The sequence below is a fragment of the Rhinopithecus roxellana genome, chromosome 7 (genome assembly GCF_007565055.1).
Source record: "Rhinopithecus roxellana isolate Shanxi Qingling chromosome 7, ASM756505v1, whole genome shotgun sequence".
In the NCBI taxonomy this organism is placed as follows: Eukaryota; Metazoa; Chordata; class Mammalia; order Primates; family Cercopithecidae; genus Rhinopithecus; species Rhinopithecus roxellana.
The window spans coordinates 52729475-52745933 of record NC_044555.1 but is presented as its reverse complement, the minus strand read 5'-3'; the positions used below and the strand labels follow the sequence as shown (position 1 = coordinate 52745933).

The 16459-nt window shown below is 36.5% G+C and overlaps 1 protein-coding gene and 1 pseudogene across 3 annotated transcripts in view; one reads left to right on the top strand and one right to left on the bottom strand.

The window, feature by feature from the left end:
- Window positions 1-16459, bottom strand: part of EDA (ectodysplasin A) — a 423831-nt gene that overhangs the window by 112954 nt on the left and 294418 nt on the right. The window lies entirely within an intron of this gene.
- Window positions 426-1290, top strand: LOC104661204 (annotated as a pseudogene).

Here is a 16459-nt window from a genome sequence, read left to right as displayed (position 1 = left end):
TCTGAATAGACATTTCTCAAAAGAAGACATACAAATGGCAAAGAAGCATATTAAAAGGTACTCAACATCATCGATCATCAGAGAAATGCAAATTGAAACTACAATGAGATATCATCTCACCCCAGTGAAAATGGCCTTTATCCATTTTAACTTTTATTCAAAAGACAGACGGTGTGAAAAGCGATGGCACAGCATGGTGCGGCGCAGCTCCTGCTCACCTTTCCCCCTTGCTGGGCGAGAGGTGTCTATGGGGTACCCGCCACTGCCACTGCCGCTGGGTGCTGTCTCTATGGCGAGGGGAAGAGGAGGAGCGTGAGCTCAGCGACACAAGTACATAAATAAAGGATAAAATATTTTCTGAAACGAATCTTCAATCAAGTATAACATTTTGATGCTTGGCATCTGTACTCCCTTGTGCCCTCACTATGCCAGCAGCAACTGTGGATTATAGCCAAAGAATTTGTGAAGTTTGGGCTTGCAACGTGGATGAAGAGATGAAGAAAATTCGTCAAGTTATCCAAAAATATAATTACATTGCTATGGACACTGAGTTTCCAGGTGTGGTTGCAAGACCCATTGGAGAATTCAGGAGCAATGCTGACTATCAATACCAACTATTGCGGTGTAATGTAGACTTGCTAAAGATAATTCAGCTAGGACTGACATTTATGAATGAGCAAGGAGAATACCCTCCAGGAACTTCAACTTGGCAGTTTAATTTTAAATTTAATTTGACGGAGGACATGTATGCCCGGGACTCTATAGAGCTACTAACAACACACGGTATCCAGTTTAAAAAACATGATGAGGAAGGAATTGAGACCCAGTACTTTGCAGAACTTCTTATGACTTCAGGAGTGGTCCTCTGTGAAGGGGTCAAATGGTTGTCATTTCATAGCAGTTACAACTTTGGCTATTTAATCAAAATCCTGACCAACTCTAACTTGCCTGAAGAAGAACTTGACTTCTTTGAGATCCTTCGATTCTTTTTACCTGTCATTTATGATGTGAAGTACCTCATGAAGAGCTGCAAAAATCTCAAAGATGGATTACAGGAGGTGGCAGAACAGTTAAAACTGGAATAGATAGGACCACAACATCAGGCAGGATCTAATTCATTGCTCACAGGAATGGCCTTTTTCAAAATGAGAGAAATGTTCTTTGAAGGTCATATTGATGATGACAAATATTGTGGTCATTTGTATGTATGGCCTTGGTTCTGATTCATCATCCTATGTACAGAATGGCACAGGGAATGCATGTGAAGAGGAAGCCAACAAGCAGTCATGACGTGAAATAGTCCTTTTATTTTTATTTTATTTCGAGCTACACACATGCTTGTATATAGGTTTTATCACTGGTTGAATCCCTTGAAAAATAGACAGTACCTTCCCCCCACCCTTTCATGGCCCATTTTATTGTCTGCCTTTCAGTACTAAGTATGATCATTCCTATCTCAGATCAAAAAACAAACAAACAAACAAACAAACAAACAAACAAAAAACACATTCAGGTTAAATTTGGCCTTAATTTAATATACTTGTTAGCAAGCGTGTGCGACAGAGAGTGGAGAAAGCTACATCACTGAATATTTTGATAAACTTTACCTACTTGGGAGTTTGGTTTATTTTTCCCTTTTCCTAAATTAACTAGCACTGACTGTAATTTATTTCTCTGTTTCATGTCTCTCCCTTCCATTCTGCAGGAGTTTTAGCTATTTGAGATTGTGGACCATCAATTTTGTACTTTGGAGAGTGATTCTGACTCGAAACCTCTGTTTTATCAGAAATTTTGTTTTTACTTGATCTTAGCTGGAAAAATGACCATCTGCCAACTTTACACAGCATTTACTCGGTTTTGACCCACAGAATATAGCACATTCATTGTGCAAACTGTCAATTCAGTGAAACTAAAAAAAAAAAAAAAAAAAAAAAAAGACAAGAAACTACTGAGGAGCTTAGTAACTGCTGTTTCTGTACATAGTGTTTAATCTTCCAAGCACATCTAGTGTCTGTCAGTTTCTAATTGGCATGTGTAGGCTGCTCTGTGACTGAAGAATTTTCAAACCAGTCTTACATCCTTCAGGAAAAATCCCTTGTGATTGGATATTTAGTATCTGCCAGGAAACTGGTACTCAAGATGTTGAAGCTACAGTTACTTTATGATAGCACACTTCCCTTGATCTGCTTATTTTTATTCCATCATTGTTTACCCTTGTTTTTTTTTTTTTTTTTCATTTTGTAGCCATACTTACAATGCTCTTGATTTGTTGGTTATACAAATTGGTTTTTTTAAAATCCAAAGATAACAAGTCTTTAGGTATATGTTGTACCAAATTAAATTAGAAGTTAAAAATTGTGCTTTCATAGTTGCTACAAAGGTAAGTAATGAAGAGATGTGGTACAAAACAACAAAATCCATATATATGTATGTATATAATATATATATTATGTACTCATATATATATGAGTACATAAATAAAGGATAAAATATTTTCTGAAACAAATCTTCAATCAAATATAACATTTTGATGCTTGAGAATATATAGAGAGAGCTAATAAAATTACCTGAGGAGTGTAATGCTTGTTTATTTTTTTGTGTATATCTTTGCAATCTATTTTACATATATTGACAAAAGAGACTGTGAAATATTTCACCATGCAGAACATGTGACCAGACCAGAGCATGTGTAGGATGTAGGAAGACTTTTCGGTAACCATTAACTCTACCCTGAAATGATGGACTACAAGTTAGAATGTGTATTACCTATACTTCAATCAATAATATTAGCAAATCTCCAAATGTTAGTCACATTGATTTGTCTCCCTTGTACATTCTTTATTCATGATATTACAGTGCTGTAACTGGGTGGTCCTTTTTAAACAAATATTATTTGCAAAACAGAGGGTATTATTTGTTTTTAAAGCTTTTGTAAATAAAGGCTTTAAAAATGTTTTCTTATTAAAAAAAAGACGGGCAATAACAAATGCTTATGAGGATGTGGAGAACAGGGAACCCTTGTACACTGTTGGTGGGAATGTAAATTATTATAATCACTGTGGAGAACAGTTTGGAGGTTCCTCAATAAACTAAAAATAGAACTACCATATGATCCCGCAATCCTACTGCTAGGTATATACCCAAAAGAAAGGACATCAACTAGGTAAATACCCAAAAGAAAGGACATCAGTATATCAAAAGAGATATCTGCACTCTCATGATTATTGTGGCTCTATTCACGATAGCCAAGATTTGGAAGCAATCTAAGTTTCTATCAACAGATGAATGGATAAAGAAGATATGGTACACATACACAATGCAGTACTATTTATCCATAAAAAGAATGAGATACTGTCATTTGCAACAACATGGAGGGAAATGGAGGTCATTATGTTAAGTGAAAGATGCCAGACAGAGAAAGACAAACTTCATATATTCTCACATATTTGTGGGAGCTAAACAATTAAGACAATTGAACTCATGGGGATGTAGGGTAGAATGATGGTTATCAGAGGCTGGGAAGGGTAGTAATGGGTGGGGGAGTGGGGATTATTAAAGGGTACAAAATATAGTTAGAATGAATAAGATCTCGTATTTGATAGCAAAACAAGGTGACTATAGTCAACAATCATTTATTGTACATTTTAATATTGTACGTTTTAAAATATTATACATTTAAAAAAACTAAGAGTATAACTGGATTGTTTGCAATACAAAGAAAGGATAAGTGCTTGAAGTGATGGTTGCTGCATTTACCTTGATGTGATTGTTACGCATTGTGTGCCTGTATCAAAGTATCTCGTGTGCCCCATAAATATATACCTACTACGTGCTCACAAAAATTAAAAATAAAAAAATTTTAAAAATGACATTAAACAATAAAAAAGATATAATGAAGACAATAGTAGAGGGAGTCAGTGGAAAAGAGATCCCAATACATTTCTGATAGACAGAAATTGAATAGGATGCTGGCTGATAAAGATTGGCAGATAAAATGACAGAAGGGGCTTACAGCTTGTAGGATCACAGAAAAGTGTGAAAATTGGAAATGCCAAGTAAGGCAGAGGGTGACAATGAAATATGATAAATTCATTGAAAATCTGTATATTAATCATTTTCCTCCACTGCATATAGAACTGCTAGTATTCAGGCATTGATTCCCAAGGCAAAGAAAAAAATCAGAAGGTTATTCTCTAAAGAGATTGAATAAATTGTCTAATTGAGGTAACTAATGTGGGCATTCATGTTCTAAAACAAAGATCTCTACTATCTGGAATTTAGAGGTCCCCCAGTATAATGGCTCTATTTACATAGGTGAGGCTTATTAAGTTGCAGGCCTTATATCTGGGGTACTAAACCAGTTTGCTCAACCCCTACACACATTATGAAATTTCAGAACAGCAAAGATATAGAAAAGATCCTAAAAGCTCCCAGAGAGGAAAAACATTAATAGTTACGGGAACAAGAACTGGAATGGTTTGATCATCTGATCAGCAACGCTGGCTCTTAGAGAGAACAATGGAGAAATGCCTTCAAAATTCTGACAGAATATTATTTCGAACCTATAATTTTGTCCTAATCAACTATCAATTGAGTCTGATAACAAAAGAATGACATTTTAAGATCGCAAAGACTAATAAAAATAAGTCCCAGCTGTACAGTAGGCCTAAGGAACATTTAGTCTGAATGGAAGGAAGGAAGGCTCCAAGAGAGAGGCATCAAGAAAAAGACAGGAAAAGGATTCACCATTTTATCCTTTTTTTTTTTTTTTTAGACGGAGTCTTGTACTGTCACCTGGGCTGGAGTGCAGTGGTACGATCTCGGCTCACCGCAACCTCCACCTCCCAGGTTCAAGCGATTCTCTTGCCTCAGCCTCCTGAGTATCTGGGATTACAGGGGCCATCATGCCCAGCTAATTTTTTGTATTTTTAGTAGAGACGGTGTTTCACCATGTTGGCCAGGCTGGTCTCAAACTCCTGATCTCGTGATCTGCCCACCTCGGCCTCTTAAAGTACTGGGATTATAGGCGTGAGCCACCACGCCAGGCCTATCCATCTTTAAGAAATTAGAGAAACTTACGAATGTAGCAGACAATGCAAGAAAAAATAAAGGTAACTGGAAAATCCAGAAAAAAACAAGTTTTACAAATTAAGAAATGTAATACTATCAACACTTGACAGAAGAGAGAAAAATTTTAAATAATTAACAATAGTATAAACACTGTATATTGATTTTCAACTTCTGGAAATAACCAATATACAAAAGCACAGGATATTTAATTATAAGAGATAGTTAATTATAAATGTAGAGCAAAACATAAACATTACCACTCTTGGCAATGTAAAAACTAAAAGTACAAATGACTAGAATCGGTAGGTAGGGGAGAGAGATAAAGGGAACTTATGGCCTCTTTTTACAAACTCTTAATTTTTACAGAGAACTAAGAGATACTGGCCATAGTTTATGAAACAAGAAATAAAGGTCTAAGTATATTCCTCAAAAAAAAGAGGAACTAAAAAGCATGATAACTAAATTGGCACAAGAGATAGTATAAGTGAGTTATAGCCTCATTTATTAAATTATAAAGTTAATAAAGCCTAAAATAGATGAATTAAGAAATAGCAGTATATAGGGAAGCAGTCAATAGAGGAACTAAACAGAAACAGTTAATAGAGTGAAAGGTAATCTCAGAGATTAGGATTAGGAGGGTTGGAACAGTGAAACATTGCCTGCATTATAAACTTTTAGGTACTTAGTTCATATTTTTAAAAACTATGTGCAGGTAATACTCATAAGATATAAACATAATCATATGGCAATTTAAAAACCAATTAGTAACCTTGAAACAGAAATCTTCTTTTGCCATTACTAAATTTAAATCAGTCTCTCAGAACCTTTACCTGAAAAAGAGTTCTGGCAAGAAGCCAACTAAAGAATAGCCCCTGTCTCTATTATTTAACCTGCCTCTTTCCCTTAACCCCAGCCTCAAAGCCTTGTATATCCTTTCTCTTATAACCCACTGGTACTTGACACAAACTCTGGATTAAGTTATAACCAGCTTCATTTTCAGCCACAGAGATCATTTTTATGGGTTTATAGACATATAACAAACTGTACATATTTAAGTGTATAATTTTTAAGTTTTTACATATGTATGTACATATATGTACACCTGTGAAACCATCATCACAATCAAAATAACAAAGATATCCATCACCCCCAAAAGTTTCCTTATGCTCCTTTGTAATCCCTTCCCACTCAGCCCAGTCTCCGATGCGCTCTGCATTTCCAAGTAATGACTGATCTGCTTTTTATCACTATAGATCAGTTTTCATTTTCTAGAATTTTATATAAATAGCATCACACAATATACTTTGTCTGGCTTCTTTCTCTCAGCATAATTATTTTGAGATTCTATCACGTTATAATACGTATCAGTTCATTCCTTTTCATTGATAAGTAGTATTCTGTTGCATGGATGTAACAGAGTTTGTTTATCCATTAACTGTTGAGGGACAAAATGATTTGTTTCCAGTTTTTAGTTACTACAAATAAAACTGTTACAGACATTGGTGTGCAAGTCTTTGTGTGGACATACGCTTTTATTTCTCTCAGGAAATACCTTGGAGTAGAACTGTTGGGTAACATATACTATGTGGTAAGTACATGTTATAAGAAACTGCCAAACTATTTCCTAAAGTGGATTTTACATTTTACATTTCCACCAGCAGTGTATGAGAGTTTCAGGCTCTCATATCCTCATCAAAACTTGATATGGTCAGTCTTTTTAAGTTTAATCATTCTAATAGGTATGTAGGCCGGGCGCGGTGGCTCAAGCCTGTAATCCCAGCACTTTGGGAGGCCGAGACGGGCGAATCATGAGGTCAGGAGTTCGAGACCATCCTGGCTAACACGGTGAAACCCCGTCTCTACTAAAAAATACAAAAAGCTAGCCGGGTGAGGTGGCTGGCGCCTGTAGTCCCAGCTACTCGGGAGGCTGAGGCAGGAGAATGGCGTAAACCCGGGAGGCGGAGCTTGCAGTGAGCTGAGATCCGGCCACTGCACTCCAGGCCGGGCGACAGAGCGAGACTCCGTCTCAAAAAAAAAAAAAAAAAAAAAAAAAAGGTATGTAGTAGTCTCTCATTATGGCTTTAATTTGCATTTCTCTGATGGCTAATGATGTTGAGGATCTTTTCATATATCTTCTTTAGTGAAGTGTCTTTTCAAATACTTCACCCATTTAAATTCTTTTGTTTGTTTGTTTTTAGAGACAAGATCCGGCTATGTTGCCCAGGCTGGTTTCAAACTGGGCTCAAGTGATCCTGTCACCTCAGCCTCCCAAGTAATTGGGATTACAGATATCTACCATTGTGCCTGACTCTCTCTCCTCCATTTAAAAACATTGAGTTGTGTGTTTTTTATTATTGAATTTTTAAAAGATCATTATATATTCTTGATAACAGTTCTTTATCAGATATGTGATTTGCAATTATTTTCTTCCACGCTGTATTTTGTCTTTTAATATAATTTTTCCATTGAATTGCTTCACACTTTTGTTGCAGATCATTTGACCATATATGTGTGGGTTTATTTCTTGGCTCACTGTTCTGCAACTAGATCTACTGTCTATATTAAAAACACTATGCCTTGATTACTGTAGCTTTCTAATAACCCTTGAAATCAGGTAGCATAGGTCCTCCAACTTTGTTCTTTTTTTCAAAGTTGTTTAGGATATTCTAGGTACTCCGACTTTCCACATAAATTTTCAGATCAGCTTATCAGTTCCTATAAAAATGTTAAATTGCATTGAATCTATAGATCAATTTTGGGAAAACTGATATCTTAATATTTCATATTTTTGATGCTATTAAGAATATCATTCTTAATATTTCCAATTTCTGATTGTTCATTCCTAGTATATAGGAATAGAATTGATTTTTAATAATGATCCTGAATCCTGTGAACTTGCTGTATTCACTTACCAGTTCTGGTAGTTGTTTTGTGGATTTCTTACAACTTTTTACAAAGCTAATCATGTCGTCTGTATATAAAGACAGTTTTATTTCCTTTCCAAATTGGTTGCCTCTTATTTATTGCTTCCTTATTTCACTGGCTAGAACCTCTAGCACAATGCTGACTAGAAATGATGAGAGCAGACATCCTAATCTTGTTCCTGATTTTAGAAGAAAAGCACTTAGTCTTAGTCTTTTACCATAAAGTATGATGTTACTTGTAGAACTTTTGTAGATGTCCTTTATCAATTTGTGGATGTTCCCCTCTACTCCTAGTTGGTTGGGGTTTCTTTTTTTTAAATCGTGAATTGGTATTGGATTTTGTTAAATACTTTGTTTGCATTAATTGATATGATCATATGATTTTTCTTCCTGCGCCTTATAGTAGAATGAATTACATTGATATTTCCCCATTAAAAGTAAGGGTATAACTGATATGCAAGTTGAAAACAGCCCAGTGAACACCCATTTCTATATTCAGAGGCCTAAACTAGAATATTAGGAGAGGAGCTCAGAATCTTATTCATGTGGGTGGACACATCGATGGACATTTTCCTGTCTGTTCTATCATCCATTTATCCATCTACCTATTCACTATTCACTGCTAGTTACTTGCTCTAGTCAAATATGGTGCAAGGCACTGAGGATATAAAGAACCTATAGACCTTGTTCTTCTGAGGCTCACCATCTACCTAGTGAGAAGACAAACAGGTAATCACACCAATGGGATGAATGCCACATGAGGTTCATAAAGGAAAGTCTATAGAGCCACAGAGAAGTGTTAACTCTGCTTGGGGTAGAGAAGATGGGGACAATGACTTTTGAAAAATAAGCAGGATACTTCTGGGCAGAGGTGAGAGAGAAGAGCATTCCAGAAAAGTGGCCGTAACTTAGAGCAACTTAGAGAAACTTAAGTTTCTCCACACTTCCAAATGCCGTCTCCCCATGGCAGGAGTGGGAGGGACAGGCTTAAGTCTTAACATTTCTTTGAAGTCTCCCATTTTAGAAGAATTTTGCATTATACGTCACACACACACACACACACACACACACACACACACACACACACACATAGAATGAAGTGTTTTCTGTTAACCCTGAGCAGAATCTACACTCCAGGAAGATTCATTCTGGACTTTGGCAGACCACTGTCAGTAGGTGAAACACAATTCTATGTGTAGGAGTGGAGGGTCACTGGTAAACAATCGGCAACTAGGAGTAGCTTCTCGGGGTAGTTGTCTAACCTCAGAATCATGTCAATCAGGCACTAGGCATGCAATTAGAAATACCCTGGCTTCAAAGCTTGTATGTTTGCCTAAGGACCTAAATAATCATTTGCTCACTCTCTGATTACCCCAGCTCCATGATGAGCCAAGTTCTACCTAGCACTGCCAAAAAACAGCAAGAATGCTTTTAATAGCTTTAAAAAAGTTTTCAAATTTCTTTGGCAAATGAATTCAGCTGTACAGTATCTTGCTGGGGTCTTAAATTGACATTGAACTTGCACCATGCAGAGCCAAGTTCTAAGCAACAAATAATTATGTTAGTACTAAAATGCTTGAGCACTTGCCAGTTACAATTTTCATTTTTAGTTGTACTAATGGTAACTGCTGAAATAGTAATCAGAGATCTCATCTCTTATCAGCTGGTACCTAGTTGTGTGCAAAGTGCTGCCATATCATGCTTGAGAATTGATTAGAAATGTTTTACATTATTTTTTGCCAATAAAGGTCAAATTCTGTTACAACACAATGTAAACTTTTATAGAATGAAGAAATTTCCAAGTGTAAGTTGGTGGCGCATTTATTTTTAGCAATGTTCAACACCACAGAGCCCAAGGCAAACAAAGTATTTTGAATCAACAAAGATCCTGCTTTTCATAAAGGATAGTAGGCTACCCAAACTTTTCTATGAGTTCCTACTTCAGTGATTTTCAGCTATTTAACACTTTAACCTATGCCGCTTTAATAAATGTTAAACATTTCATGCAGTCTTTTTTTTCTGATGGCAATCCATTTCCCAAGGAAATATCCCTGGTTTACAATTATGTGCTATGTATTTGTACCAGCCAAACAGACTTTATCAAATTTTACTTTTTTTAGTTTGCTTTATGAGAAAAGTAGTTTGTTTCCAAAAAGAATAAAAATATGATAAGCATTATCTTCTTTCTAAAAATTGTTGCCTCTATGTTTATATGGGGTTCATTCATAGTTATCACCACCTTTCGCTTCTTCTGCTCCCCAGAGACGGAGCATTTATCTGAATAAATTTATTTAAATTTTTCAAAATCTACCCACCCACAGTAATATACAACATAACACCTGCATTTCCATAAACCTAAATAATTCCTTCAATAAACACTGACCGATACACTACTGTGGAATGCAAAATAGACTCTGCAATGCAACAGGAATACAGATATCAGTAAGATGTGGCTCTTGCTCTCTACACAGTATTGTTTCATATGATGACTCCTAACCAGTGGCCAGTATCAGAATTACTTGGAGAGTCTTTTCAGAATCGACATGGGCAGTGTTAAGACCACCAGCTAGGGAGATGACATCTGAAGTGGCTTTTGAAGGATTGGTAGTTTGCTAGATAAAGATGGAACTGAAGGGGTATCCTAGACAGAGGGAATAGTATGTACAAAAGGGTTAAAGCATGCCACTTGCCTCTAAATTAATGGCAGCTGTACAACAGGAATAACAATCACCCATGGGATTGTTGTGAGAATTAAATGAGAACATGTATAAAAGTTCTTGATGTGTTGTAGATGCTCAGTTAATGTTAGTTGTATTCTTCCCCACTAACATTTAAAATAAAATTGATTTAGACAATGACTACTATTATTTTTTTACCTAGTGTGACCCTGAAGTAATGGCATATAGAATGGATAAGATGGAATCAGAAACAAAGGGAGAAAGACAAGTTTGCAGCTTGGGGAGAGATGGGGCAACATGGTAGCACCAGGTATACTCAGAGAGGAAGGACCTAAATTAGTGTTAAAAGGCAATCAAAAAGCTGGAAAACACACTTCAGGATACTATCCAGGAGAACTTCCCCAACCTAGCAAGACAGGCCAACATGCAAATTCAGGAAATACAGAGGGCACCACTAAGATACTCCACGAGAAGATCAACCCCAAGACACATAAGCATCAGATTCTCCAAGGTTGAAGTGAAGGAAGAAGAGTTAAGGGCAGCCACAGAGAAAGGCTAGGTTACCTACAAAGGGAAGCCCATCAGACTAACAGTGGACCTCTCAGCAGAAACTCTACAAGCCAGAAGAGATTTGGGGCCAATATTCAACATTTTTAGAAAAGAATTTTCAATCCAGAATTTCATATCCAGCCAAATTAAGCTTCCTAAGCAAAGGAGAAATAAAATCCTTTCCAGACAAGCAAATGCTGAGGGATTTTGTTATCACCTGACTGCCTTGCAAGAGCTCCTGAAAGAAGCATGAAATATGCAAAGGAAAAACCAGTACCAGCCACTGCAAAAACACACCAAAATATAAAGACCAATGACACTATGAAGAAACTGCATCAACTAGTGTGCAAAATAGCCAGATAGTATAATGATGACAGGATCAAATCCACACATAACAATACTAACCTTAAATGTAAATGGGCTAAATGGCCCAATTAAAAGACACAGACTGGCAAATTGGGTAAAGAGTCAAGACCCATTGGTGTGCTGTATTCGGGAGACCCATCTTATGTGCAAAGACACACATAGGCTCAAAACAAAGGGATGGAGGAAAATTTTCCAAGCAAATGGAAAGCAAAAAAAGCAGGGGTTGCAATCCTAGTCTCTGACAAAACAGACTTTAAAAAAACAAAGACCAAAAAAGACAAAGAAGGGCATTACATAATGGTAAGGGCAACAATGCAACAATAGCGAACTATTCTAAATATATATGCACTCAATACAGGAGTACCCAGATTCATAAAACAAGTTTCTAGAGACCTACAAAGAGACTTAGACTCCCACACAATAATAGTGGGAGACTTTAACACCCCACTGTCAATATTGGACAGATCAGTGAGACAAAAGAATAACAAGAATATTCAAGACTTGAACTCAGCTCTGGAACAAGTGGACCTAATAGACATCTACAGAATTCTTCACCCCAAATCAACAAAATATACATTCTTCTCAGTGCCACATGGCACTTACTCTAAAATAGACCACACGATTGGAAGTAAAACACTCCTCAGCAAATGCAAAAGAACTGACCTCATAACAAACAGTCTCTCAGACCACAATGCAATCAAATTAGAACTCAAGATTAAGAAACTCACTCAAAACCACACTATTACATGGAAATTGAACAACCTGCTCCTGAATGACTCCTCAGTAAATAATGAAATTAAAGCAGAAATCAAGAAGTTCTTTGAAACCAATGAGAACAAAGAGACAATGTACCAGAATCTCTGGGGCACAGCTAAAGCAGTGTTAAGAGGTAAATTTATAGCACTAAATGCCAACATCAGAAAGCTAGAGAGATCTCAAATCGACATCCTAACATCACAATTAAAAGAGCTAGAGAGGCAAGAGCAAACTAATCCAAAAGCCAGCAGAAGACAAGAAATAACTAAGATCAGAGCAGAACTGAAGAGGATAGATACACAAAAAACCCTCCAAAAAAAAAAAAAAAAAAAAATCAATGAATTCAGGAGCTGGGTTTTGGAAAAAATTAACAAAATAGACCACGAGCTAGACTAATAAAGAAGAAAAGAGAGAATTAAGTAGACACAATAAAAAATAATAATGGGAATATCACCAGTGACCCCAAAGAAATACAAACTACTATCAGAGAATAATATAAAAATCTCTATACAAATAAACCAGAAAATCTAGAAGAAATGGATAAATTCCTGGAGACATATACCCTCCCAAGACTTAACCAGGAAGAAGTCGAATCCCTGAATAGACCAATAATAAGTCCTAAAATTGAGGCAGTAATTAATAGCCTACCAAGCCAAAAAAAGCCCAGGACCAGATGGATTCACAGCCAAATTCTACCAGAGGTACGAAGAGGAGCTGGTACCATTCCTTCTGAAACTATTCCAAATTGAAAAGGAGGAACTCCTCCCTAACTCATTTTATGAAGCCAGCATCATCTTGATACCAAAACTGGGAAGAGACACAACAAAAACAGAAAACTTCAGGCCAATATTCCTGCTGAATATCGATGCAAAAATCCTCAATAAAACACTGGCAAACTGAATCCAGCAGCACATCAAAAAACTTATCCACCAAGATCAAGTTTGCTTCATTCCTGGAATGCAAAGCTGGTTCAACATATGCAAATCAATAAATGTAATCCATCACATAAACAGAACCAAAGACAAAAACCACATGATTATCTAAATAGATGCAGAAAAGGCCTTTGATAAAATTCAACATCCCTTCATGTTAAAAACTCTCAATAAACTAAGTATTGATGGAACGTATCTCAAAATAATAAGAGCCATTTATGACAAACCCACAGCCAATATCATGTTGAATGGGCAAAAGCTGGATGCATTCCCTTTGAAAACCAGCACAAGACAAGGATGCCATCTCTTACCACTCCTATTCAACACAGTATTGGAAGTTCTGGCCAGGGGAATCAGGCAAGAGAAAGAAATAAGGATATTCAAATAAGAAGAGAAGAAGTCAGATTGTCTCTGTTTGCAGACAACATGATTTTATATTTAGAAAACCCCATTGTCTCAGCCTCCAGACTCCTTAAACTGATAAGCAACTTCAGCAAAGTCTCAGAATACAAAATCAATGTGCAAAAATCACAAGCATTCCTTTACACCAAAAATAGACAAGCAGAGAGCCAAATCATGAGTGAACTGCCATTCACAATCACTACAAAGAGAATGAAATACCTAGGAAAAGAGCTAACAAGGGATTTAAAGGACCCCTTCAAGAAGAACTACAAACCACTGCTCAAGGAAATAAGGGAGGACATAAATGGAAAAACATTTCATCCTCAAGGATAGGAAGAATCAATATCATGAAAATGGCCATATTGCCCAAAGTAATTTATAGATTCAATGTTATTCCCATCAAACTACCATTGACGTTCTTCACAGAATTAGAAAAAACTACTTTAAATTTCATGTGGAATCAAAGACAACTCTGTACAGCCGAGACAATCCTACGTAAAAAGAACAAAGCTGGAGGCATCACATTACCTGACTAAAAACTATACTGCAAGGCTACAGTCACCAAAACAGCATGGTAGTGGTACCAAAACAGACATATAGACCAATGGAACAGAACAGAGACCTCTGAAGTAGCACCACACATCTACAACCATCTGATTGTCAACAAACCTGACAAAAACAAGCAATGGGAAAATGACTCCCTATTTAATACATGGTGTTGAGAGTTCTGTCTAACCACATGTGGAAATTTGAAACTAGACCCCTTCCTTACACCATATACAAAAATTAACTCAAGATGGATTAAGGACTTACATGTAAAACCCAACATAATAAAAACCCTAGAAGAAAACCTACGCAATAACATTCAGGACACAGGCATGGGCAAATACTTCATGACAAAAACACCAAAAGCAATTGCAACAAAAGTCAGAATTGACAAATGGGATCTAATTAAACTAAAGAGCTCTGCACAGCAAAACAAACTATCATCAGAGTGAACAGGCAACCTACAGAATGGGAGAAAACTTTTGCAATCTACCCATCTGACAAAGGTCTAATATCTAGAATTTACAAGGAACTGAAATTTGCAAGAAAAAAACAAACAACCCCATCAAAAAGTGGGCAAATGACATGAAGAGACATTTCTCAAAAGAAGACATTTACATGGCCAACAAACATATGAAAAAAAGCTCAACATCACTGATAATTAGAGAAATGCAAATTAAAACCACAATGAGATATGATCTCATGCCAGTCAGAATGGCAATTATTAAAAAGTCAAGAAACAACGGATGCTGGCGAGGCTGTGGAGAAATAGGAATGCTTTTACACTGTTGGTGGAAATGTAAATTAGTTCAACCATTGTGGAAGACAGCATGGTAGTTCCTCAAGGATCTAGAACCAAAAATGCCATTTGACCCAACAATCTCATTACTGGGTATATACCCAAAGGGATAAATCATTCTACTATAAATAAATCACCTAAATAAATCATTCTATTATAAAGACATATGCACATATATGTTTATTGCAGCACTATTTACAATAGCAAAGTCATGGAACCAACCCAAATGCCTATCAATGATAGACTAGATAAAGAAAACATGGCACATATATACCATGGAATACTACGCAGCCATAAAAAGGAATGATATAATGTCCTTTGAAGGGACTTGGATGAAGCTGGAAGCCATCATCCTCAGCAAACTAACCCAGGAACAGAAAAGCAAACACCTCATGTTCTCACTCATAAGTGGGAGTTGAACAATGAGAACACATGGACACAGGGAGGGGAATGACACATGTCAGGGCTTGTTCGGGGGTGGGGAGCAAGGGGAGGGGACTTAGAGGACGAGTCAATAGGTGCAGCAAACCACCATGGCACACATATACCTATGTAACAAACCTGCATGTTCTATACATGTATTCAGGAACTTAAAGTAAAATTTTTAAAAAGGCCATCAAAATCAGATACAACTAACAGCTGTGAAAGAAATCATTTATCTGCTAGTCACATTGGAAAAAGAAAAAGAAAGTCACTCTGGTTATCTGTTCCTAAAGCAAGAAGAAGTCATGCTGCATATATATTCTGATTACATTTTAGTCCTCCTTACTGTTGTTTCCATCTTTAGGTGGTGAGGACAGAAAGGTGTGTGTGTGTGGTGATGGTAATGAGAGAGGGAAGAATAAAAAAGATAAAATGAAGTCCTGGATACATCCAGAAAAACAATCATCTTATAGGCATCTTGCTTACCAACAAAACTCCCTCTACTTTGTGCACAACAATCACATAAGGTTCTTGTGATTCACTCTCTGCCACGGTGACTTGGCGTTCACTTTAGTAGATGCTTCCTTTGCCTATGTTGTAGCTAATTAGTACAGAAGCACAAATCAACACATTTATAAAAAGGTAGCAGCCTGAATTTTAAACCTGTTTCCAATATAAATAAAGCCTAACACTTTAAAAGCATTGTTCCCTCAATTCCAACAAAGAGAATTAGTAAAACTAAAACTATTGTTTAAAAATTCATAGTTTATAACCACTCAAAGGTGGGCAAGGTTGTCATTAGTGAAATAAACATTAAGACAAAAATGAAATATCACTAGGCACTCATTAGAAAGGCTGAAATTCAAAAACTGACAATACCAATTGCTGGCAAGAAAGCATAGGAACAGGAACCCTCATTCACTGCTGGTGAGATTGCAAAAATGGTTAGCCACTTTGGAAGACAGTTTGGCAGTTCTTACAAAGTTAAACATAGTTTTACCATATGATCCAGCA